Genomic DNA, 12634 nt, shown 5'->3' with positions numbered 1-12634 from the left:
ATCCAAATTTTGCAATCCTCAAAGCAACTGAATGACATCATATGCAGCTTACAGAAAGGGAAGCCACAGCAGCTGATGGGAGTCAAGCTATCACCGTGGCAGGCCATTTGCACCTACCCAGACAGAGGCAGTGAGAAATGGGGATCCTATAGAAGGCCTCTGTGTATGTTGGGGGCTCAGGCACTGCTGGGGGGCAGGGTGCTGATGGAACCATTCTGGAGAACGGCCTTCTAGCCATCCCAAGTAAAATCAAGCAGCATCTTCCCATGACTCAGAAAAATGTTTGCATGGGCCTGAAGCGGTTGTGACACAGGCTGAGTCAGGGGATTTTTCTTGGGACTTTCCAGTGTTTGCAGCAGGGGATTGAAGGCAGCCAGCACCAGGCAGGGAACGATGAGGTCCTTCAGAGCAGTTTGAAACCACAAACAAAATGTACGTACAGCACAGAGGTCAAAAAAGAGCAAAGAGACTGAGCTTTTATAGCAAGTCATTTATGTGATTTAAAAACACGAGCACACAGACTCATTTTATGAGGTTGAATGCGTGTGTGTGTGTGAGGACCCACAGCAAACCTTCTAGAGCCGGCCCAGGACAGGGGCTGGGGAGGGAAAGGAGCCAGTGTCAGGGCTGAAGGCAGAAAGAACGAGGGAAGAGGAAGAGAAAAACCAAGTAGAGGCCTGCTGGGCGGGTGCAGTGCGCTGTGTGCTGCAGGACAGCAAACCACTCACACCTGAGACCCTTTGAAAACTTAGACGTTCAATCATAAGTCTCCAGGCTGAGACCACGGCTCTGGGCTCCATATGAAACATGGCTGATGTTGGCCGGTTACGGGGGGACTGACTAGCTCTCAAAGAGGCGGCGGCAGGCCCTTCAGGGTGGCCGGGGTTTGAGGGGGCGGCGGGGGTCTGGCTGAGGGTCTTCGATGTGGGCAGAGGGCAGAGTTCTGAGCTGCAGGGTGGCAGAGGTGCCCAAATACTGAACCTGGAGGCCCATTCTAAAGAAGGGGCCTCGTGCCTCTGCACGTGGGGAGCTCCTCTGCACGGCTTCTGCACTGTAGCCCTGAAGGCTGGGTTGGCTGGAGTCTGGCTTCCCAGCTGGGGACACTGGCCAGAGGCTTCCCTGCCCAGAGTGGGAGGGACCGAAGGGTATGGGGGTGGGGGGGCCCATGGGGTAAGGAAAGATGCTGGAGGCCCAGGTGGCCGGGTGCCGGCTGCCCATGTGGGGGTCAAAGCTGGAGGAGCCCATTGGCCAAAAAGAAGGCACCGAGGCAGCTGGCAGTGGACAGCCCATCCCGAGGTACCTGCCAAAGGGCACCCACATGTAGGCCCAAGGGGCTGGGCAGGCGTGCGGTGGGAACCCTGTCCAGGGGTGGAAGACACAGGCAGTCCATGTGTCGGGCCAGCAGGCTGGGTCAGTTACAGGCTGGTCCCTCTGGCTGGTGCAGGAACCATAGGCAGAGCCCACAGCCACTGAGGGGACTGGGAGGTTTGTTCCTGGGACGTGGCTGTCCCCATGGTTGACGAGATCTGTTCTCTCTGCATGCTACGCAAGGGCTGAAGGCAGGGCAGGGGCCACGGCATGTTGCTCGCGGGGGTGGGATGGTGGTAGCCGGCAGTCTTTCTCTGAGGCAATGCCTCAGGTCAAGTTGGGTTATTCCTGCCCATTGTCTTGAGCCCCGGCCCCCACCCCAGTGTGAGGCACAAGACCTAGAGGGCTGGTGGCTGCACAGAATCCTAGGGTAGCCTGAGGAAGAAAAGTAAGCAAATTCCCCGAACAGCTGGGTCCCCCTTCCAGAGCCAGAAACAGAAAGGATGCTGGCAGTAAGAGGGCCCTTCTTGGAGTGCAGAGAGAACCCCCTTCTCTGCAGGTTCAGGGAGACTCCACCTACCTCCCCCACGGGGTGGCCCCAGGAGACCTTCCTTAGCAGGTCAGGGAGTGTCACAGGGCACGCCAGGGGCAGCAGTCGGTCGGAAGTACTCACCTCTGAGGAAGGATGGTGAGTGTGGGCTGCAGCCAGCACCCAGGGGAGAGGTGACGGGCTTCAAACTCAGGAAGCTGGGAAGGAGAAAAGTGCACGGGCTGCAGATGTGTTTAGGAGGCTGTAGGGGAGTCCCGAGTGACCAGGTGATAGAGGTGGGAGAAGGAACACCTCGTTCAGAGCTGGTGGAGAGGACGCACCGACACACCAAGGACACCAGAAGAGAATGGGCTTGGGGGAAGATGGTAAGTTTTGGGTGAAAGCAGCCCAGTCTGAGTCCACTTCCTTCCACACCTCCTAAGCCTGGCTGATTTCATGAAAGGCCCGGATTCATCCCCCTGCCTGTGAGCCATGCCTCGAGTTGTGGGACCCACCAGGGCTCTGGGCAAGTGTGATGCAGGCAGAGGTTTGACAGGGGCTCTCTCAGTCAGGCCAATGCTGCTGCAACTACTAGAAAACCCACGTGAGCCAGCTGCTGGCATGTGAGAAAGACGCACAGAGCTGAGGTGCCACCATCCTCCCAGGTCAGCCCACAGCCACCCAAGCTGCAGCTGTGAGCAAGCCCAGGAGAGGCAGACCCGGTCCCAGGAAATCTTGGGGGTGTGGCCCGGGACCTGGGGCCCAGCAAGCTCTCCAGGTGATTCTAATGCACACTAATTGCTGAGGAACCCTGGCCCCAGTGGCCTGCCCCTGCTGGACCCTAGCTGAGAGCAGAAAAACTGAAATGGAGCCAGTCAGATCAGCAGAGCTCTGCAGGGGAGTGAGCTGAGAGATAGACGTATGCTGTGTGCTTGCAGTTCTTTTGTTACACAGAGTTATTTTCAACAGATGACTGATGCACTTTCCGACATGCCTGCCTTCCTAAGGGCAGATGGCGTTCAAAGACTGAAGCAAGAAAAAGTCAGAGGGAATAAAGAAACCATTGCTCCATCCTGTCCACTTTCTTCCAGGGCACATTCTGAGGGGCAGGTGAGAGGGACAGATTGAGGGGATGGAAGACTGTGCTTGTCCCTGCACACCTTGCTGGCCAGAACAGTAACTCCATGAAGACAGATGTGGGAGCGGTGCAGGTGGCCATCCCTGCACCACCTTGCTGCCACCCTGGCTGAGAGAGGCCCAGATGTGCTGGAACTGGGCACAAACACCCAAAGACAGAGGTCAGGATGGGGAGGAGAGTTAATCTGTGAGCAGAATCCAGGTGGGAGTGCAGACGTTTAAATGATGCTTCTGTGGATGCCAAAGGTGACAGAGACAGGTGATGGGAGGGCACAGGGTGGTGGCCCAGCCGCTGGTGAACCAGGTGAGCCTCATACCCTTTGATGCAGATGCAACCTTCTGTGCCAGGCGAGGGCAGACTGCACTGCACAATGGGGGCCTCTGAGTACCCTCAGATCAACTGAGAAAAATTGTCCCCAACAAACAAAATGGGGGCAGGCAGAAATGATGCTCAGTTAAACAGAAAAAGAAGAGTTCTCAGTTGAGGACAAGACGATGAACAACTCCACTGAGAAATGGGCAAGAATTTCAGTGAAAAAGTCACATTTACTGAACAGGTTAATAAACATAAGAAAAGCTGTTCAAACTTATAATTAAATAAATGCAAACTAAAAGAACAGGCTGGATTGCTAGGTAAAGATAGCAGGTGAAGATATGCATTCACAAGGGCCCTGTTCCCAAACCCCGCTAAGATGACAATAAAGGAAATTTTAAAAGGCATTAGCTTAGGAGGACAACTACACTATGAGAGGAAACAGGAGCAGCATTTGGGGGTGACAGTGCTAGTGGCCACACAGGAACTGATTTGGCAGAAGCTGAGGACTGAATCCAAAGCCAGCAGCGGGGAGCACCGAGAAGCCACTCGATTTATACAACAGAACCACTGAGATGACGTGGAATTCCTGGCATCAGGTAGTGAGGCTGGAGGCGATGTGAGTGGGATAAAGTCGGGGCTAAAAGAAGAAGGGGGGTTAAACTTTCAAGGACTATCCGGCAGGTTTGGAGACACACCACCTCCAACACAGCCACGAGAGTTCTCCTTCCAACTCCCAGCACAAGAGACTAAAGTGTTCTTCTCTGGACTGCAAATGGGGGCAGGTGTTGGGGTGGAACAGATGTCTGCATTCTGCTGAGACGCCCCACTCTCTCCCTGTCAGCCCTAGCCTGAGGCCCGATTCCCTTTAGGCAGGAAAATGAAAGAGGCTTCTCTGGGAAATGTGACTAGGCTGAAAGGGGAGACCTAAAGGAAATAGCTTTAGTAGTTCGCCGAAGACAAGATCCAGCCTATTCTGCAGCCACGTGCCCAGGCTTGGGACTGCCAGCCAGCTGCTTAGTGCCCCACTCTTTCTGATGAGTCCACAACCAGGCAGCACTGGGCTTCTCAGGAACACCTGTAGCATGCAAGTTAGAGACAAAAATAAAACTTGACCAGACATAGAGCTATTATTACATCAGATATCTCCTCTATCTCAGAGACAGAGAACAAAGTAAAACTGAAAAATAAAACTTGGAGGAAGAAAGAGAGGAAAAATCCTTAAATATGCTCAGAGAAGTAAGACTGTATCCTTGAAATAAAGACAGGACACTCTGGAAAACTGAAGCACTCAGAACAGTAAAATAGCTGAACTGAAATCACAAGAGTTGGAAGGTAAAGATGAAGAAATGCCCCCAGAAAGTAGAACAAAATTACAAAGGTGAAAATTGGGAGAGAAAATAAGAAAAGTAAAGGCTCACTATAGATGTCTGACACCTGAATAACAGGAATTCTAGATACAGAATAGAAAATGGAGGGGAGTTAATCAAAGACATGACTCAAGAAAATTTCCCAGAGCCTGAGGGTGTATTCTACAGTGAATGGGAGCCCAGCCAGGGTGCTGCAGATAAAAGAAAATAGACCCACACAAAGTATTTTACTGTGAAATATCAGGACACCAGGGACAAAGAAAACCCTACATTCCCCAGATAAAACAAATGCAAAGCTTTCAGAACGGGAATGACTTTGGACTTTAATACCTGTCCTGGAAGCTGGAAGAAAATAGAGCAATGAATGCCTTCAAAATCCTAAAGGAAAGTTATTTTCCCACTTAGAATTCTAAACCCAGGCAAAGTATAAATTAAGGGTGAAGATAGCAGCAATATGCTTTAAGACATGCAAGACCTCAAAATTTGCCTCCTGTGTATCCTTTCACAGAAAACTACTCGAGGATAGGCTTTATCAAAATGAGGGCGTAAACCCAGGAAGAAGAAGACAAGGGAGACAATGCAAGGGAGAGGCCAGGGGTCCCTGGTGACAGCTGTAAGTGGGCTGATCTGGGACAAGTCAGAAGGTTCCCAGGGAGAATGCTTTGGGAGGATGGAACTGACAGACTCCCCGAAGGGTCTGAACATCTTGAGGAGATGTCCAGGAGGGCAGGGGTGTGAACGAGCTAATTTCTACAGTGAGCTGAATTCTATTATGCCTAGGGCTGGAAAACCAAGTACCAGCATGTTATTTGGAGATGTGAAAGTAGATACCAAAATAATGAGCTCTAAAGAGATGAAAGAAAGGGAGGGAGGGCAAGTGGGGGAGGGGCTGGAAGCGCCTTTTCATATCAGCTCTGTAACACCATCTGATTCTAGGTTACATGTGTGAAAGTGATACCAATAAGAGCCAAGCAAAAGGAAAGGCTCCCATTTTTCACTGTCAGATTGGCCAAGATTAAAAAGATTGATAATGCTTCAGTGCTGGGGAGGAGGTGGAAAAACTGGTCTAATTCTTTCCTCGTAAGAGAAAAAACTGCCATAGTCTTTTCAGAGGGCAATCTGGCAGTAAGTAACCAAAACTTAAAAGTGACAACTGACCCCCACCCTTGCACGTTGCTTCTCTCCCTTGACTGTGTGTCATGAACTTGGAAGAGGAAGCTGTGGGTGGAAGGGGACCCTGTTAAAGGGACTCCTGGGGTGGGGGCAGGGCAAACATTTGGGGGCTGGTGTCTGCAGGCAGGATTGGGATGTGTGGAGTCCCAGCTCCAAACCAGCCTCCTTCCCTGGCTGGGGATCACCACAGAGGATCCGTGCAGATTCTTATTGTGAGGGAGTCAGTTATGCGCTCCTGAAACATGGCTCTCAAGAAGAGGAGGGGTAGGCAGGCAGGCACCTGGGGAGAGGAGGGGAAGAGCCTGGTTTGTTTGAAGGGTAAGGACAGGGCCTTGTTTAAATGATAGGGAGAAAGACCAACAGCAGGGCAGGGAGCATGGGGTGCAGGAACAGGAGGGACTGATTACAGCACCCCAAGCTAAGGAAGGAGCAGAGATGAATGAGGTTAGCTCGGCAAGCAGCAGAGTGCTCCTTCTGAGAAAAGAAGAGGACACACCCTACCAGACAAAAGCTGCTCTCTCCTGGATGAGTCCTGGAATACTTGATTCTCCTGGAAAGTTCTTCCTTAGTGCTGAATTGCTATCCGAGGAGGAGCCCCTGGGTCTTGGGTGTCCCCAGACAGTGCTGCAGTCCCGGGTCAGGCGCTGCTCTCTGGCCCTGATGCACCAACCTCCCCCTCCCTTCCAGGGCTGGGCAAGTGGCTACACCTGCCTGCGCCTGTAATTTCCCTACAGCCTGTGCACTCGCCCCACACGAGGGGGCGGGGCCAGGACACCTGGGTGTGACTCTAGAGGAGATGATAGGATCAGCACTCACTGTCAAAGGGTCCATCTCCCCAAGACTCAATCAGAGGTGAGAAGCTGGTTGGATTGATCCAGTAATGTATTTACTATGGAAACAAAGAAAAAACCATTGGTGCTGGCAAGGAGAGGGGCCATGAGGTATAACTGACCTACTTATCAGATTCAGGGAAAAGTGATCAAGGACTGCCCCGCTGGGTGAAGGGGTGGGGAAGTGGGGACCTCAAGGGCAGAGGGAAGCCCAGCTAGCAAGGCTGGGTGTGGGAGGTGGGGTGGACCCTTCCAGGAACCTACAGGCCAGTGTGGCTGGAAGTATGGGGATGGGGCAGGGATACTGGGCCAGACAGTCAGTCCTTCCGGGGACCTGGGGGCCAGAGTAACTTCAGCCATGGTGGAGGAGTTTTAGTTAGAAGCAGGAGATGTGCACAGGGTTGAGTTTCAGAGCTGTGGAGCTTTGTTGATGCCTGGAGGGACAGGATGTTGGGGGAGCAGCAAGGCGGCTGTGGAGGGGCCCTCACAGGGCACCGTGGCCAGGGAGAACGGCGTGGGGAGAAGGCATCTTGCAAGGTGTGGAGATGTCCCCGTGGACCGGCACACAGCCGACGCTGGTGGAGGTGAGCATGAGAAGGAAGGGCATGTTCTCCTGGGCACACCTGCACCTGTGTCTACCTTCTGCTTTTTACTTATGTCATTCCAGTTCTCGAGCTTTCCCCAGTTTTTGTGCACTTGATTTGGAATTTTTCAAGAAATATGTGTTAAAAAATCTTCCATGATGATTGTAGATTTGCCAGTTTCTCTTGTATTTTTGTTGCTTTTTGATTAACATATTTAGAAGGCAATTATTTATATAACAATTACCAGATGCCAGCCACTGTCCTCAGTACTTTCCAAATATGAACTCATTTAATCAATATGAAATACACTAATCATAGGAGATTAGTTCAGAAAATTATACAGCCAAGACTGTGAGAAAATGTAATAAAAGTTTATTGATTAACAAGGAAAATTGTTCATGATATATTATGAAATGAAAAAGGCAAGTTAGCACGCAGTTTATATACGTTGATTGCTTTTCTTGTGTGATGGAAAGAAATGTTATCTGTGCATAAGAAATAGGTCTGGAAGCATGCATTACCAGAATGATGACATGGATTGTGTTTGGGAGATAGAATTACGGGCAATCATAATTGTCTTGTTCATACTTATGTGCATTTTCTGGCTTTGATAGTGAGGATCTATTAGTTTGATAATTAAAAAAATAAAATAAATCATTTGATAAGACTCCTGTTACTTAAAATATGAACTTAAGAAATTGCAGATAAAGGGACTAAAATCCTCTCTGACTAATCATAAGGCGCCCACTGTAAAGATACAGAGACCTGGGATGCACAGCTGTACAAGGCAGCATCAGGACTGGCGACACCTGAGAAAGGAGAGATGAGAAATTGCAACCACTAGAGCAGAGATATTCCCTTAGTTTCAGGACTTCTCAGATTTTTGGTACATCATTTAGCCCTGAGGGCTTGTTATAACACAGAGTGCTGCAGCCCAGCCTCAGAGTTTTTGATTCTGGACATCTGGGGTGAGGCTGAGAGTTTGCATTTCTGGCAAGTTCCCTGGTGATGTTGATGCTGCTTCTTGTGAACTAACCACACTTTGAGAGACCTAGCCACACCTGGAAGTTAATATGGCATTGGTTCCTATGTCTGGCTACTGGTACCTATTATTCGAAAGTTGGAAAGAACCCATAAAACCGTTAGGGCCCAGAACTCTTTGGGACACATTATGGAGATGTGGCTTAGCTTTCCTCATGTTTATGGTCTACTTAATGGCCTTTACTTCTTCAGTCCACTTTGGTTAATTGCATTTTTCCCTTGCAATCTCCCATTTCTCTGAGATTGGGAAGCCTATTAGCATTGAATTACACATGGTGCACTTATAAAAATACTTATATTTCGTACTGCCCCATTAGTCTGGGCTCACAGCTCTCCTGTCCCTCAGCACTGGCTTCCTGTCTCTCCCAGGACAGCTGTGACTGATAGCCCTTCGGGATGAGGTGTCCTCCCTGGGGGACAATGACTGTGCCCAGAGGTCACTCTGAATCCACTATATCTGGGCATGGCTTGCGTGTCCTTTGACCTGGAGCAGAGGCACATCCAGGCTTTGACCAGTATGGACATGTATCCTCTCAGGCAGACTCCAACGTGCAGGATGCTGCCCTGGCCATTTTCACAACACCTAGTTCCTTTGGCAGCTTCCCCCGCACTCACTCACTGACCTCCAGTTCACTCAGCAAATTCCCTTGGCAAGTGCTCATGGAGGACCCATTTGTGCCTAACCCTCGGTGCTGGCAACATGTAGGAAATGGAATAGACACAGTCTGTGCCCAGAAGGACTTGAGCCCAGTGAGGGGGAACAGACACAAAACCACACCCACACAAGATTTAACTGCATGTCGTGGTGAGGGCTTTGGAGAGGAGGGTGCTGGAGGAAGCACTGTAGCAAAGTGGGCCTGGTGTGTGGGTCATAGAAGGCTCTTCTGAAGAGGGGGCCTCTCAGTTTAGACCTGAAAACTGGGTAGGAGTTAGCCAAGTCCAGAGGAAGGATACCAGAGAGAGCATTCCAGGCAGAGAGGCGAGGCTGTGCGAAGGCAGACAGAATACTGTAAAACTTCAGAAGAACCCTGTGGGCTGGAGCAGAGAGAATGCGGCAGTGTGTTAGGGGCTGGAGAGCCCAGGTTGTGTTGGGCCTCAAATGCATGGGCCCTGTCTTACAATTTTGGGAAGCTATTGAAGGGTGTAAGCAGATAAGTAGCAAATTAGGTGTGAATAAAAATATCTCTCTCTAAAACTTTTCTTGTAGAAGGATTGTATTCCATAATAAATATGGAAGGAACAAAAGAATTAGAAAAATCACCATTTTGCAAATTCCAATGAAATAATTGATCCAGGCAATGATCACCAGTGGATGAAACTGTTAGATAAAAGATACACAAGGAAACTTACGATGGAGGGACCAGGCAGTCACCACCAAGCCAACCAGACACTGATGGATGCAAGAGGATACACACAGTGCCACCAAGCAAAGGTTCTTGCCGAGAAAGTCAAACCTGAATCTAATTGAAACACTAGAGCAATGCTGTCTGGGAGAACCGTCTGTGACTCTGGAAACATCCTGTATCCGTGCTGCACAATAAAGCAGCACAAGCCGTGTGTGGCTACTGAGCACTTTAAACCAAGCTAGCAAGACTAGATTTTACTAAAATTAAAACTGAGTTTTACATTCATTTTAATTAATTGTCCCTAATAGCTCTTTTTGGCTAGTGGCTACTGTATTGGACAGTGCAGCTCTAATCCTAACTTCCACCTACAGGCAATACAGGGGATAGAAGAACAAGCTGGATGACACCACAGGGAGTAAAAGGACAAACCAGCATGAGGGAGAATCTATGGCACAACTGAGTCGGCTCCTGCAACATATCATTGGCATTAACGAAAATAAGAGGGACTTCTCTGGACAAGAGATGTGACAATGACATGTAATGTACAGACCTCACTCAGAACCAGATTCAAACTAATTATACCAGACAGTTTTGAGACAACAGGGGAAATTTAATTATGGACTATTAGATTCTGTCAAGGAATGACTGTGAATTTGCTTAGGTGGGACAACAGCATTGGTTATGTGGGTACAAATTTGGAGGCTCTGAATCCTGGCAGAAAGTGAACAAGAGTAGGAGCAGTGTGTTGGGAGAGAAGCAGATTGTTCTGAGATGTGTTTTGTGAGGAGGAACTGCAAGGCTTTCTGATGGAGTGGGTATCAGGAAGAGCATAGGAAAAGTCAAGGATGGCTCCTGATTTCTGGCTTGCACAAATCAGGGGTGGTCGGGCCCTCCTCTGGGATCAGGAACCTTGGAGCAGAACAAGGGTGAGGGAACCACCTTGACATTGCCTTTGAGTGTGTGGGAAGTGCCTTTGCAGCCCTGAGAGCTGTTGAGTGGCCCGTCCATTGCCTGCAGGGTCTAGAGATTCTCGGAGAGGGCTGGGCAGCCAGACGAGCCCCAGCATCATGGGGGAGGACTTGGTGGGTGTGGAGGCTGGTCCTGTGACCAAGCGTCCAGCTTGTCCCCCACCTGTACTGGCCTCCTTCCCAAACCCTATGACGATGCTGTTGTCAGCAGAAAGTACTTAATCTTGACATTTCATGTGACAAAGTTACTTTTCCAACTTCATCTCTTTTGGGTTAATGTTCTATTAAACTCAAGTCTGCCCCTCTTCCCTCTCCTCCTCTCTTGCATCAGGAGAGGTGTGGCTTGCCCTGGGCTGCCTGAATCTTCCTGCAGCCTCTTCTGAGGGTGCTTACATTGCCTGGCACTGGGCACAGCAGGTTGGCACCTGCTGATCTGGAGCTGGTCCCACCTGGTCTTTTTGGCCTTGGGGAGCTGGTGTCCACTGCTCATGCCCCTTGTCACTGCTGTGGCTGTGGTTGAGAGGGCTCCTTCACCTGATTCCAGCTGCTCCTGGCCACCAGGCCCCCAGCTCTTCCATACTCTGTCTGGGCTCAAGCGGTCTTGGTTCTTTCACCACAGGTGTGTGGGACTCAGCTGCCCTCGGGCCTGACATGCAGATGTCATGTTCCCAGTCTAGGGACAAGATTCTGGTACCAGGTGGAACTCAGGTTTCTCTAAGAGGTGTGCAGGCTTCCAGATTCCTCCTCAACCTATCCAGGGATTCCACCATCTTGCCGTTCCCTGGAGTGGTGAAGTTAAAGGACTGAGAGGACCGTGGTCTCCTTTCTGGACCCACCCAGTCTCTAAACCTCCCTCAGCTCTTGCTGACCTTCCTGTGTGGCAGGAACTCACTCCTAAACCTCATCATGCTTTTTTCCAATGATGTGGCTTATTATAAAGATCACTCTGTTCCGTACTCCAAGCTTAACTCTTGTTTTTTAAACTTTTTAACTTTGAAGTAATTATAGGTTCACAGGAAATTGCACAGATAGTACAGAGTTTCCCATGTACCCTTCATCCAGTTCCCCCCAAGTGGTTACATCCTACATAACCGCAGCTTGGCATCAAACCAGGACATTGATGCTGGCATGACGATCATGTCAAGTTCTGCGTCTCTTATCACGTGTAGATGCATGTAACCCTCACTGTCGTCAAAACACAAACTGTCCCTCACCACAAAGACCCTTTGTGCTGCCCGTTACGGTCACAATCACCCCCAACCCCCAACCGTCCCCAGCCCCCATAAACCACCACTTTGTTCTCCATCTCTACGATTTTGCCTCACTGTTATTAAAACTCAGTCTGGGAAGTGCTAGGGAGGCTCTTTTCTCTCTGAAGTGCCTGATCTCCCTGGGTTCTCAGGACTCTGACCGTGCTCATCTTTTGTGATCCTGCACATGGGCTCTGCCCTCCCACCTGGGGCACAGAAGGCCTGAGCATCAGCAGATAGACTCCTGAATGAAAATGCCTCTCAGGGTGTTTCAAAGCGCTCTCCCTGGTTCTGAACCGGAGTCCTGTCCCACTGCTTCTCCACGTACGCTCTCAACCAGGACCCCACGTTCTTTGCTGGTGTAACGGCGCAGGCAGCTCCTCTCCCTCTGGAACACCCTGCGGGTTTTGCTGGGCTGCAGGTCCCTGGAGGGCAACTGCCTTTCTGACCCAGGCACCATTTAGGGCTCTGCAAAGTAAACCCTGGTTTAAGACAGGGTGCAATAAATATGTATTTCAAATATGGAGAAAAATCTACCTCTTCACACAATGCAGCAAAAGATAAATAAAACTTCATTTTATTTCTATAAATAGTATTTGATTTTTTTCTACAGTCTCAGGAAGTGGGCACCATCAGACCATTCTACAGTTCGGAAGCATGGAAAATGCAGAGAAGGTAAAAAGCTGGTTTATCTCTAGTGATGGGAAGCAGATAGTGGTCGCTGCGACGGATCTCCTGCAGAGGAAGATGATGGAAATGTTGTCCTCCTCGATTATGGTGGTGGT

The 12634-nt window shown here is 50.0% G+C and overlaps 1 pseudogene; it reads right to left on the bottom strand.

The window, feature by feature from the left end:
* Nucleotides 1-575: 575 nt before the first annotated feature.
* LOC134390155 (proline-rich protein 23E-like) lies at nt 576-12309 on the bottom strand (annotated as a pseudogene).
* Between the last annotated feature and the right edge of the window lie 325 nt (nt 12310-12634).

This window comes from Cynocephalus volans, chromosome 11 (assembly GCF_027409185.1).
Source record: "Cynocephalus volans isolate mCynVol1 chromosome 11, mCynVol1.pri, whole genome shotgun sequence".
NCBI classification, from domain to species: Eukaryota; Metazoa; Chordata; class Mammalia; order Dermoptera; family Cynocephalidae; genus Cynocephalus; species Cynocephalus volans.
This window is presented reverse-complemented; position numbering and strand designations above follow the sequence as displayed.